We start from the raw sequence: 14067 nt of genomic DNA on the forward strand, positions 1-14067 counted from the left end.
CTGGGAAAATAACATTTGCCTACTGAAGTGAATTTCAAGGAGCACCTGTGCCTAGCGGTTCAAAATGTTTGACCTTTATAGAACATATGGGAAGGGGTTATCTGATGCAGGTTAGGCAGGGACTTTCCTCTGAGATGGATCTCATGTCTTCTCAAGTCAATGATCCTTTCAGCACAGCAATTTTTTTTACCTTATTCAGTTTGAGAAGTGCATGTTGATTCTTCAAGCCAACATCTCAGAGCATATGGGCCACCGGTCCTAAAGTATAGTACCAGTAAATCAGCACCCATACGAGAGGCACATGACGATTCTTGCAACAAACTTCCATTAAGTTTTGCAATAAACTGGAGGTACAATTTTGAGAACATGCTCTTTCCACTTGCTACAGGTCACATAAAAAGATTACCCTTCTTTTATTGTTAACGTCGATTTCTTACCACTCTTTTTTTTTATAACATTATACCATAATAGTTCAACAATTTTTTTTTCTTAAGCTCAGTGGGTTCATTCTATGTCTAATGCATCTCATTACCTTATTATTTCATATGACGATTAGCAGTCAGTTTTGCATACTTTGGCCTTGAAAACAAAAAATCGGTTAAGAATGGTTTGTTGCTAAAACTGTCAAGCCTACACGAGACATTCAAAAACATATGAAACAAACGGCATGCATAAAACAACTACATATGCTGAAAGAAATGGATGAAACACAATGTTCCATGAAGTCATCAGTTCTGCTACTGAAATCCATGGGGTGTCCTCATCAGGATCCTCATCTCTTAACCGGAGCAGAAAGTAGCTACAAAGAGTGTCTCTTGCTCTGGAGGACCAGGGATGTCTTTAAACAGAATCTGTCACCTGTAAATAGAACCATGTAGATGTGCGCTTGTCTGGCGATTGTAATGCTCTTTGTCCCATCTTTCTTTGTGCCCCCAAATCTGAGAAATAAGCTTTTTAATTTCATGCAAATTAGCCCCTAGTTTCAACGATGAGATTGTCTTTGCATATCATTCCACCCGAGGCTCCGCTCATCCTCTTTGCCAGCCATGTCCTTACCACTTTGACTGACAGGGAAAGGTAGGGTAGAGGTAATCATACCTGGCACTAAAGTCATGCTGCTGCACAGTACAGATCTGGAGCTTGGCAGGCAGATGCATAGTACGGCATTTATTTGCCCGGCAATCTACAGCCCTGTACTGCACAGCCACCTTTACCTTTACACTGCCTAACGTCAAAGTGGTGGGGCATGGCCTGCAAAGAAGATGAGGGTCCCATGCAACGGTAATGCCCTTGTTCCTCCTAGGGGCTAATTTGAATAAAATTAAAAGGCTTATTTCTCAAAATTTGAGGCACATAGGAAGATGGGACCAAGTGCATTAGAACCTCCTGCCAAGCACACATCTACAGAGGCTGGCGGTTTTATTTACAGGTAGGTGGTGACAGATTCCCTTTAAACTACATGTGCAGCCCACTGATTTCAATGAGGACTGTGAAATGCGCTGGAATGAAACCAAACACTTGCTACAGCTGAACACTGGGAGACGATCACTGGGAGTCCCAGCAAAACATAGCCTGATCAGCTTAGTTGGGACGCGCTTCTATCAAGAAGTATACATTCTCCAAAGTGGCAACTACTTTCAGTGACCTTGGCTTTGGCTGATTTATACTGAATTATGACTCTAGCACAACAACAACAGGTATCATCCATCAAAATTGGTTTAGACAAATAGAACTCATGCAATATGAAACAATGCTACTTTTTATCTGATTTGGAGCCAATTTTGATACATGAAACCATTATTTTGTTTCCCACCATGTACTGTACCCACCATTGCAGGCCTATAGGGACTGAAGGAACACAAGTTTCAAAATCTTCCTGAAGTCTCCTTCAAAACATATGAAAGAGGACACGACCAAAAGTCCCAAATAGCCCAAGTCATCACCTATCATGAATTTCCTAAAGAGGACCTGTCACCTCTCCTGACATGTTTGGTTTAGTAACTACTTGCACTCCCCATGTAATAACAATTCTCCAGCTTCTATTCTTATGACTCTATGTTGTGCCATTCCTCTGTTACTCGTACTAGAAATGTAAAAATAAATTGTCAGCAGTCTGCAAAAAAAATCCAACTGGGTGTTACCCATTGGCCTATGCAGGGACATGGTCCCAACTGGTAACATCCATGTCTTTGGCATGAGGCCTACAATGGTTCCAAAGCCTTTTTTACGGTATCAATAGTGAAAGGAGAAAGAAAATAAGGCAAAGAATACCCACAGTGTAAAAAATGACTATGTTTAATAAATAAAATACAAATCCAAAAACAAAAAGTTCAAGTAAAATATGTTTTCTCTAAAACCAGTTACCTTAACTTTTTTACACAGTTGGTATTCTTTGACTTATTTCCACATAAGAATCCTAATTAGTCTATTGGCACAAGACTCTATAAGTGCACTCTGCAAATATATTAACTATTTATTGTTTGACCATCCGTATATTGTGAAGTGAGTAGTTTTTTTTTACAATATCAATAGTAAAAGGCATTACCTTCAGGTACATCATCCCAGGAGCAAACATTTTATCACAATTACCCCAAAAGTCTCATAAAACATTCCAGAAGGACGAATATCTCAGACTCGCCCTGAAAAAGAAAGGACAATGTAGTGAACTGTGGGACAATATCACAGCTGGATCAATTGCTATCCAGCGTCGGATTGGGGTTCCTTCGGCCCACCAGAGGTAATTATTCTCAGGGCCCAAACTCATATCATCAATAAAGTGTAATCTGTTTTAAATCAAAGAAATAGACCCTAGTGGCAAGTGATTGGCTCCAAAGTAAGCTACAAATAGTTTTTCCTCTGGACCTTTGGGACCCACTATGGGTTCAGAGACTGGGACTACCGGAGGATCCTCTGGTAGTGTGGTGGGCCAGTCCGACCCTGCTGCAATCCAACAGTATCCTCACGTGTGCAGTAATAATTCACCATGAAGATCGCCAACAAGAAACCATGGGGTTCATTATGTCTGACTAGGCATTCCACTGTGAAATATCACATCAGGACATCATAAGAAACAAACATGGAGGTGGCAGTGTAATAAACTGGAGAATAATTGCCGCCTCAGGGCTATCATGAAAGGTAACCTAAATGATGTAAGTTACTAAACAAAGCTGAAACATAATTGTGTTATGCAGCAAATAAATCGACAGGTAACCTCTGGATGACCAAGAAGACTCAAAATGGACTCCTGGCCCCGATGCTGAAGCTACCCTCAAGGGTCAGGACAGATCTCCTACAGGTGACAGCATTAGCACAGACACATTAAGGCTGCAAAACACTTACAGGGAGAGATTTACTAATGCTTGTGTAAAGTACAACTGGCTTAGTTGCCCATAGCAACCAATCGGATTCCCCCTTTCATTTTTCATAGCACATTTGGAAAATGAAAGGTGACATCTGGTTGCTCTGGGCAACTAAGTCAGTTTTCCTTTACACCAGTTTTGATAAATCTCCCCCATACTACATGGTACCAGCGAAAGAAAAGAGACAGAATTTTCCACGACTAAAGGCCCCTTTACACTGCCCGATATTCAGGAAGATTATGCCTAATGAGCATTTATATGAACGCTCGTTGGCTATAATCAGCCTGTTTAAAAGTGCCACCAAAGTGTTCATTGGGTAATAAGATTGTTCGTGCAGACAGCTTGTCACGGTGGGGAGTGGGGGAAAACCCCCACCATACAATGTGGGGAAAATAAGGTAGGAGCTAGGCCTGGAAACAGGGAAAGGGGAGCTGGAAACCAACTAAGCATCCCTAAGTCCTATCCCTGACCTCCTGACTGTATGAGCCGGCCTTGATGGTAGGGTGGCTCATACTCTCGAACCTGGGCCCTACTGACCCTAACGGTCCCTGCAATATGGCATCAGAAGGTAGAGACAACCGAATACTCCAAAACACGGAGGAACCAGAGTCTCCAACAGCCCTAGCAACAAAGGGGAAGAAAGCAGCCAGCAGTGGACTACACGACAGGTAAGTGTCCAGAGGCAGAAAACACCACTGCCAACAGGACCAACATGGACACCTACCAGACACAGCTGAAACAGGAACTCGAGCCGTCCACGCCACTACCACTGGATCCTGGAAATGTGCATAGGCCCAAACACACAGACCAGGCAGGACCCAGCACAAGCACCAAACACAGAATCCAGTAAAAATAACCTGGACCACCATGAGGTATGAACCATGGTGGCACCAGGCCAATGAGCTTGTAGTTCCCCCTCCGGGGAACTCCAGGGACCCCCTTGCAGAGGTAAGGACATACAAAGGATATGTCTGGCATCCATGCTGACCTTAAACACCAAACACCCCAGACATGAAACACCAAACCAGACATAACAACAAACCCCAAACATAAACCCACACCAAACATACAACCAGTGACGTAGGGTAACAGCAACAGACACAAAGAGGTGACATCAGAAGACATCAGGTGACATTGATGTCCCATAAGGTGGCCCTCAAGGACTTGGCAGATGGATTAGCACCAGCTCCTCAAGACACTGAAGACAATCTGACCTCAGGCTCACAACTCCAGAACATAAGAGCCATGAGGCCACACCCAGCTCCACCTTACACACACCTTAACCCCATACACACCAGAAATGGGAAAGGAGACAGCCTTAAAGGAGAAGTGCACACGCATGCATAACAAACAACACATTGCGATCGGCAACCAAAATGCACAGCAAAAGTGTCACGGCAAACTACCACCAAGCCGTGACAAAGCTAAATCATTATTTGCCAGCAAACAATGATTCTGTATGGGGACAAGCAAAGGCATTAGCGATTGCTCCTCTTCATACTGTGGATGGGATTGCTGCATATAAGTACATCAGTCACCTCCACAGATGAGCAGGCAATTGTCAGGAAGGAGCAGTGTAAAGGGGCTTAAACTTACTGGTGACATCCTTAGAATAGATAAATGGTGGCAGGGCTGCAATAACCAGGCCACAACACCATGTATGGAGGGAGCTGTGTAGTTTCCAGGCCCGAATATGGCACCAAAGCAGCAGGGGTGCCAAGAGATTTCCAGGACTTATTGATGATCTATCCCACTTTGGCGACTTCTGTCCTACCACAGCTCCACATCACAGCTTGGAAACGTTGCTTTATTGTTGTTGGTGACACTCAATCTACAATAAAACCTTAATTGCATGACAAATTCCCTCGGAGTGCCGTTCCTTACTCTCTGTAGACTTAATGATCTAGCCTAGGTCATCAGTAAGTTAATCCTGGATATTACATGCCACATACATAAAGGGTGCACAAGGGGTCGACATGGAAGGCAGAGTCTTTGTTTAAGAACTGTGAGAAGGACCGTTGTGCTCAAGGCTCTAAAAGAACCTCCCCCCATTAGTTTGTTAGCAATGGTAGAGGTGGCCCTTCTGTTCGCATCTTTACCTACCTCATGAGCAGGGGTGGACTGGGAACTTAAAGTGGCCCTGGAAAAATAAATAAATAAAGGCCCTTCATTGTAGGTGGGTCCAAGCTGACAGAAGGCAGCCAACAGAAGTAGATGAGGTCAGCAATACCGTAGTGCAGAACAAAATACCACCCAAGCAGAAACAAATGCCACACGGCACTACCATATACTGTTATGAAACTGTATGACAGTCCTGAGGAAGGCAATACAGTTGAATTCAGAAGGGCACATGCGGCCCTATTTTTTATATTTTTGTTTTTCAATACCTATTATTCCATGATTTTCTGTGACTTTAATATGGATGGACTATGTATGGTCCGACTTCCGCTGCTAGGCAGTCAGCTAAATAAAGGCCTCCACCCCTCTCTGATTGTTTACCCAAGCACAGCGCCATACATACGGCTTTGGCTAGTATCGCAGCTCACGTCTATTCAAGTCATGGAAAACCACTCATGCACACAATCCGCAAAACATGGATCCCGGCCATTTGCATGGCAAGAATTATTTTTTTCATTCATGTAGAAATCTTCTATCCTTGTCCACAAAACGGACTGCGGGCTGCAGGATGGTCATATGGATGCGGAGAGCACATGGTGTGCTGTCCACATCTTTTGCGTCCCCATTGAAAGGAATAGGTATGCATCTGATCCACAAAATATGTGAATCGTCCCAAACATATGATCGTGTGCATGAGGCCGAGTCGGCGTTCAGGCCTGAGATTGCAATGTAAAAGATGGGACCGGTAAGCTCTCTGTGTTCACTCTCGGTTATTATGCTCCTGTTTTGTACTTGGAGAATTGTTTCGCTCTCTCCTTGTAAAACCCATAAGAAAAACATAAGCAGAACCAAAAATTTCACTCTAAATCAAACACTAAACACGGGCTCTGGGCATTCATGCTCTTCTTTCGGCAAACTTTGTGAAACTATTATTAATATCGAGGAGTTCGAGCCAATGTGTTTTCATGCAGAGTCCAGTATCTGCTGGCAGAAAAATAAAAGCAGAAATTTATCACAAAAACAATGTATGCTCAGTAAAATGCAGAAAATAACCAAAACATATTGGAATGGATAGGGGCTTCAAACATGCTCACGACTGTAATATATCCTCCATAGAATGTATAGAGTATTTTCTAAACGAATACCCATTGATTCATACGTATGAGTTATTTTGTCTTAAAATTCAAGAACAGCCAGCCCTAAGTGTGCCAACCACAGCGCCTCGAAGCCCTTATTCCATTCAGTTCTTTACCATCAGCCGCCATTCTTAGCAACTTTCTCCCCCCGCATGCAGCAGAGAGAACGGTCACGTTCTACTTCCTGTTTCTGGTGCTGTCGGATAACAGTTCCCCTCTTTCCTAGGAGAAAATCTGCTCCTACCCATATCCTCACCGGCGGAGGGCAAAATACCTTATCGAGGTGCCACACATGGATCACATATGGTCCTTGGGCTGCTACTTGGGCGTCAAGAAGGTGGTCTGCTCCCCGGCTGGAGAAAATTATATAAATGGAATTGGTTTGTTCCAATCTTTCTCCGATTTGTAAAAAAAATTCCAATGATAGCTACCTTGGATGTGGGTTTTTAAAGACTCAACACTTTGGGTCCTCCAGGGGGTTCTCTAGGATATATTATATTGATGGCTTATCCTTAGGACAGGTCATCAATATCTGAATGGCGGGAGCCTGACATCCCCTGCCAATCAGCTGTTCTGCAGTAGCTATTGCCAGCTATGGAGGAGCTAGCAGACGGAGATGGTTACTGTAGCACAGCGTTCATTCGCTTCAGTGGGAACAGCACTGCAGTAACCACCTATGTCCACAATACAGTGGATGGATCTGTGGTGCCTGCCCCTGGAGCCGGAGCAACTTAAAAGCAGCTGATCTACATAAGTGCAGAGAGTCGGACCCCCGCCAGTGAGCTATTGATGACCTATCCTCACAATAGACCATCAATATAAAAATCCCAGAGAACCCATTTAAGTTGGACCTTACATTATAGCTGCTGTTAGGCACATACAGTAACTCTATCGAGAGTTTCATAAAAAGCGTGAAGAACAGCTCATCTTAGTACTACTGTATCTGCATTGACCATGTGGGAGATGAAAGGTGCCATCCAGCAACTACTTAACAGGAATAGGCCATGTAGTTTTATGGTAAGATGACATCAATTTATTAGCTATTCAAAGAGGAGAGGAACAGAAACACATGTTCAGTAGGTGAATGAATGGGAAGAGTCAGATGAAATAAGGTTATTTATTTCCACTTCATTATAAGAGCGCAGCCGCGTGGTCAGGTTTTCGAAACCAGGAGCGGATTAAAATAAATGTCATATCTGTTCTTTATGCCTTATCTCCTTTTATGATCCACTCCTGATTTTGGCTTCCAAAATTGCATTAGTAACCTGACCGTGTGGCCGTACCCTAAGGGTCCTTGCACATGGAAAAGCTGTGGGCATAGACTGTAAGGCTGTGCACAGAATCCCCACACAAGACAGGCAATAAAGGCATGATCACTGGGGGTCCAATTGCTGAAACACCCACATTTCTTGAGAAGTGGGTACTTGAGTAGCTTGCATATAGAGCAGTGGTAGTCTGCCGTCCCATAGACAGTGAATAGGACAGTGGTAATGCACAACCCTGTTCCATTTACACAGGGGACCTCAGGGCCCCCATTATCAAGATTATGGGGGTCCCAGCACTCTGACCCCCAGTGATCATACCTTTATCAACTATGCTTGTGGATAGTGGATAAAAGGAAAAAACCCTTTAAGGGACTGTAGGTTGATCTGCACAACGTAAGTCAAATTCATACCCTTTAGCTGCTCCTTGGCAATTATTACGCTTTTATACCAGCCTATAAATACTAGATGTATCACCGCAAAAAAAATTAAAAAAAATTAAAAAAAATTCTTCTGATGTGCAGTGGATTTCCTAGGAACAAGATCCATCAAGGTTTTCAATTTCACAGGTTGGCAAGGCAGAGGCTTCAAAAGTAGGGTGCATGCGATCCTGTAGAAAAGAGAGGGTGTAGATGTGTACAATATATGCCTATTATTCAGGGATATATTGTATTTACAAGAATGGATATATTTGGGTCAAAAAGAGAAAGAAAGAAAGAAGAGGTTTTGATGTTTTCTCAGTTTTATCCGTTTGATGAAAGAACTGTATAGAAATGTTAGTTAACAAGATTCACATGTGAAGGCTTCTCGGTTCTTGATAAGTCAGACGCCTTTCAAATATCAATGTGGAGAACTGCGGCGCTCATCAAAGGGGAAGAGATGCAGATGCCTCTTCCGCTTCTACAACCCAAGCCCAGTTTACTTGATTCATTCATTGCACATTCTTTGCATTAGTTTAGACATCCAAAGGGAGAGATTGGGAGGGATTCCAATATGTAGTTTATGGTAAAGATCACTGTCATAAGCTTGCTGTCTTGTTGCAAAATCGTTCAAGTACTTCAAGATGCCTCACCACATGTGAAGTAAACATGTCTGGAGCAACCCGCAGAACACAACCTGGCCCAGGGATGTTTTATGGAACGGGTGTTATCAAGTAAGCCGGATATATAGATCCTAGGACAATAATGGCATGTGAATATGGCGTGGGAAGTAATGAGTTAATGTAATGGAACCTATTATAGAAACCTAAAGTTAAAGTAAAACTACACTGACCAAAAATATAAACGCAACACTTTTGGTTTTGCTCCCATTTTGCATGAGCTGAACTCAAAGATCTGAAACATTTTCTACAAACACAAAAGACCCATTACTCTCAAATAGTGTTCACAAATCTGTCTACATGTGTGTTGGTGAGCACTTCTCCTTTGCCGAGATAATCCATCCCACCTCACAGGTGTGGCATATCAAGGTGCTGATTAGACAGCATGAATATTGCACAGGTGTGCCTTAGACTGCCCACAATAAAAGGCCTCTCTGAAATTTGCACAGTTTTGCCTTACTGAGGGGGGAGGGGGGTTCAACGTGCCAGACACCATTGAATGTGAGCATTTGCCCACTCAAGTCAGTTACGACGACGAACTGCTGTCAGGTCCAGACCCCCATGAGGACGACGAACATGCAGATGCGCTTCCCTGAGATGGTTTCTGACAGTTTGTGCAGAAATTCTTTGGTTATGTAGGGAGAAAGACAGGAGAACATAGCTTCAATGATTGGGGGCAGAGTTGCCAACAGCCAACTGCAGTGCACTCTAGGAAGATGGAGCTGCTTGATGGTTACATGGGATGAGCTGCTGCCCACCCACAGAAAGTGAAGAGGCTAGAGTTGCAGAGGTCCCTTTCAATGTGATTACACTGACACAGCACCAAACAGCTAAGAAATGGGGGTCATTCTAGATAAAAGTGGTACAATAAATGAATAATGGAAGCTCTTAGCGCACATACGTGTCGGGCCCATCTACCAGGCGTCAAGGTGGCTTCCTCAGTTAGTCCCTAACACTAAATATACTGCCTGACTTTGGACTTACTTAAGCCTACAATATTCAGGGCAGTGTAGGAACCAGCTACAAACGTACTCTGCTCAGAAGTCCCAGGTAGATAGGTGTGTTCAGTCTAAAAGAGGCGCTACCCTCAATATATTGCATGAAAATTTTGACTAAAACCTTCAGAATCACAGGTGCAGATCCATGAAGCAAACATAATTACAAAAAAACAAAATGGCTGCACACCGTCATATATACAAACAATAGAGCTAAGAAATGGGGGTCATTCTAGATAAAAGTGGTACAATACCGACTATAAATGAATAATAGAAGCTCTTAGCGCACATACGTGTCGGGCCCACCTACCAAGCGTCAAGGTGGCTTCAACAGATGGGTCCTAACACTAAATATACTGCCTCACTTTGGACATACTTAAGACTACAATATTCAGGGCAGTGTAGGAACCAGCTACAAACATACAAGTGTGGCATTGCCTGGGATTGCAGCTCAATCCCATTTATATGAACGTACCAGGCACAGCATCTCATCCATACAGCATCTCATCCACCATTTGATTGGGATGAAATATCAACCGCATTGTCTTATCCACAGAGGCAACTGTGTAAAGAGAAAGGGATTGCCATGGAGCCCTATGGCCACTTCATTCTGATGATTAAAAGGGGTCTCAGGGGTTGGACCCCAACCATTCAATTACTGATCTTGAAGGGAACCTGTTGAACATGGTGTCTAATCTGCAGGGAGAAGAGCAGAAGGAACTGAGAAGATTGATATAAATATTTCTGAGAAAAGATTGGGTAAGTGAGAGAGAGAGAAAACCACACAGGAACCTGGCAAGAAATTTAAAGGGGTTCTCTGGGAATTAACAAAATAAAATTAATGAAAATACCTAAATATAACTTTATTATAAATATATGCCCAAATGCCTTTAATTAGTTATAATGGCTAGTTTTGTCTGGGGAGCAATCATCAGGGGAAATAAAATGGCCTAATTACACATAAGGACGAGTTGCTTCACAACACTCAGCTAAAGAGCTGCCTCATCCTCCTCTCTGCTCTGCTTGTCAGGAATTATAATCCTGATCAGATCTTCAGGGTTTTTTTCTCCCTGGCTGTGAGCTCCGCACTGCAATGGACAGCGCTACAGGGAGAAGGAATGCCCAGGGAGAAACAGGGCAGACTCCTCCCTGGTGAACCGATAGTAGCAATTACCATACAGCATGGGAGAAGGTAACGGGGCCACAGCGGGCGAACGGAGCGACTCCCAGGGATAATAGTAAGTGCAGTGAGATCCCTGGGCGCCGCTCTACATGTCCAGATAGTTATCTTACAATGTTTGGACCCATGAAAGGTCCTCTTTAAGTATTTTCATTTTGTTAATTCTTGGAGAGCCCTTTTAACCCTTTCTACCCCGGGCCAGTTTTCACCCTTCTGCCCAGGCCATTTTTTGCAAATCTGACATGTGTCACTTTATGTGGTAATAGCTTTGGAACACTTATTTATCAAAGCCATTCTCAGATTTTCTCGTGACACATTTTACTTCATGATAGTCAATTTGAGTCAATATATTTCACCCTTTATTTATGACAAAAATCCCAAATTTACCAAAAATGTAGAAAATTTTGCAATTTTTAAAATTTCTATTTCTCTGCTTTTAAAACAGAAAGTGATACCTCAAGAATTAAAGGAAAATGGAGATGAAATTTCAAAATTTCACTTTTTAGGCAGATTTCCAATTTAATTCATTTTTTTTTAACACATTGAGAGTTAACAGCCGAACAAAACTCAATATTTATAACCCTGATTCTGAGGTTTACAGAAACACCCCACATTTTGTCATAAACTTATGTAAGGGCACACGGCAGGGCGCAGAAGAAAAGAAACGCCATATGGTTTTTGGAAGGCAGATTTTGCTGAACTGGTTTTTAGATGCCATGTCCCATTTAAAGCCCCCCTGATGCACCGTTACAGTAGAAACTCTCAAAAAGTGACCCCATTTTGGAAACTAGGGGATAAGGTGCCAGTTTTATTGGTACTATTTTGGGGTACATATGATTTTTAATTGCTCTATATCACGTTTTTTGAGAGGGAAGGTAACCAAAAAATGTGTGTTTTGGCACCGTTTTTATTTTTTACAACATTCATCTGAAAGGGTAGATCATGTGCTATTTTTATAGAGCAGGTTGTTACGGACGCAATGATATCAAATATGTCAACTTTCTTTGTTTGTTTGTTTCAGTTTTACATAATGAAGCATTTTTGAAAAAATAATTATGTTTTATTGTCTCCATTTTCTGAACTCCTTATTTATTTATTTCCAGGGGCTCGTTTTTTGCAGGAAGAGTTGACATTTTTATTCGTACCATTTTTTGATAAATATGATTTTTTTGATCATTCAATATTACACTTTATGAGGCAAGGTGACCAATATATATTTATTTTTACAGTATTCACCTGAGGGGTTAAGTCATTTTTATAGAGCAGATCGTTATGGATGTGGCAATACCTAATATGTATACTTTTTCTTATTTATTTAGGTTTTACACAATAATAGCATTTTTTTAACAAAAAAATGATGTTTTAGTGTCTCCATAGTCTGAGAGCCATAGCTTTTTTATTTTTTTACCAATTGTATTAGGTAGAGGTTCATTTTTTGTGGGATGAGGTGACGGTTTGATTGGTACTATTTTGGGGGGCATAAGCCTTTTTGATCGCTTGGTGTTGAACTTTATGTGATGTTAGGTGACAAAAAATTGCTTTTTGGCACGGTGTTCATCTGAGGGGTTAGGTCATGTGATATTTTTATAGAGCAGGTTATTACAAATGCGGCAATAACTAATATGTAAACTTTTTTTTTTATTTCACTTTAACACAATAATAGCAGTTTGGAAGCAAAAAAAATCGTCACCCGCAGCATGCACCTTCTATGCTGCGGTCAGCGCTGACCGTGGCATGGAAGAGGTTAATCCACCAGTATTGTCTTTTACAGCGATGCCGGCAGATACAGCAGGGGCCCTGCTATCAGGGACTGCAGTGATCGGGTGCGCACCGCTCTGGTGCCAGCCCGATCGACATGACATAATAGTACGTCAAAATGCAGCAAGTCACTTTCCGCCATGACGTACTATTACGTCATATGTTGGGAAGGGGTTAACAGCTTCTCCACATATAATCGAATAGGATACAATACTCTCTTAGGTTTAAATAAAAATGTTGCAGCACTTCCTGCTTCGCCTAGAAGGGCCTCCCTCTTTTTGATTGATAGGGCAAGATTCTGGAATAGTCAATCAGTAAGGAGAGGGAGGGGCTGGCAGAGGAGGCAGGAGGAACAAGAGTGCACAGAGTGGCTTGGGTCCGCCCTTGGTGCACTTACCTACTCATTTGCATATGGATTTAAATTAGCTTTTCTCCAGAATGAAGCCACGGATAGATAAACAAAAGGTATCATTACATTCAGCTGAGCTGGTTTCCACTCCCTTTTAGATAGCATCTGCTTTATCTACACTCATTTTAGATAATGAACACATTAAAACAATGGATAATACTATTCCCGAGACTGCAAACACTAGAATTCTAATTCATGGAAAATAATGACCTCTTTTAAATAGTTCTTCTTAGATAACTACCTAGAAAACCATTACTTCATGGGGAAGAAATGTGAAGCCATGTTTAATCTGAATAAAACCAGACATAAACTTTCAAAATATACAGTGAGATAGCTGTGACTATAGACTGTAGTACCACGAGACCACAATAATAGGAATTCCCCATGGCTTTTAAAGGAGAGAGCAACAAAGTTTCAAATAAATTTGCTTTTCCGCTAAAGTTTAAAAAAAAATTCAATATATCTTTTTAAAACATAAAATAAATATTTGAAAAAAAAAAACTATTTCGAAGCCGAATGTTACAATTTATTTTTTCCAAAAATACCTGCGCAGGACATTTTATTCTGGTACTTTGCTGAAAGGCCAAACCAACTAAGCCTCTTACGAGTATGTGAGGAAAACCAGACACTGGTGAAATTAACCTGTTCATTATAGAGGTGACGCAACTGGTTATAAAGTGTGTACAAATATAGTAATGCAGATATCTTGCATGCAGTCTTCATATAATCATATTTAATGACAGCAACGATA

The sequence above is a fragment of the Bufo gargarizans genome, chromosome 10, assembly GCF_014858855.1.
Source record: "Bufo gargarizans isolate SCDJY-AF-19 chromosome 10, ASM1485885v1, whole genome shotgun sequence".
NCBI classification, from domain to species: domain Eukaryota; kingdom Metazoa; phylum Chordata; class Amphibia; order Anura; family Bufonidae; genus Bufo; species Bufo gargarizans.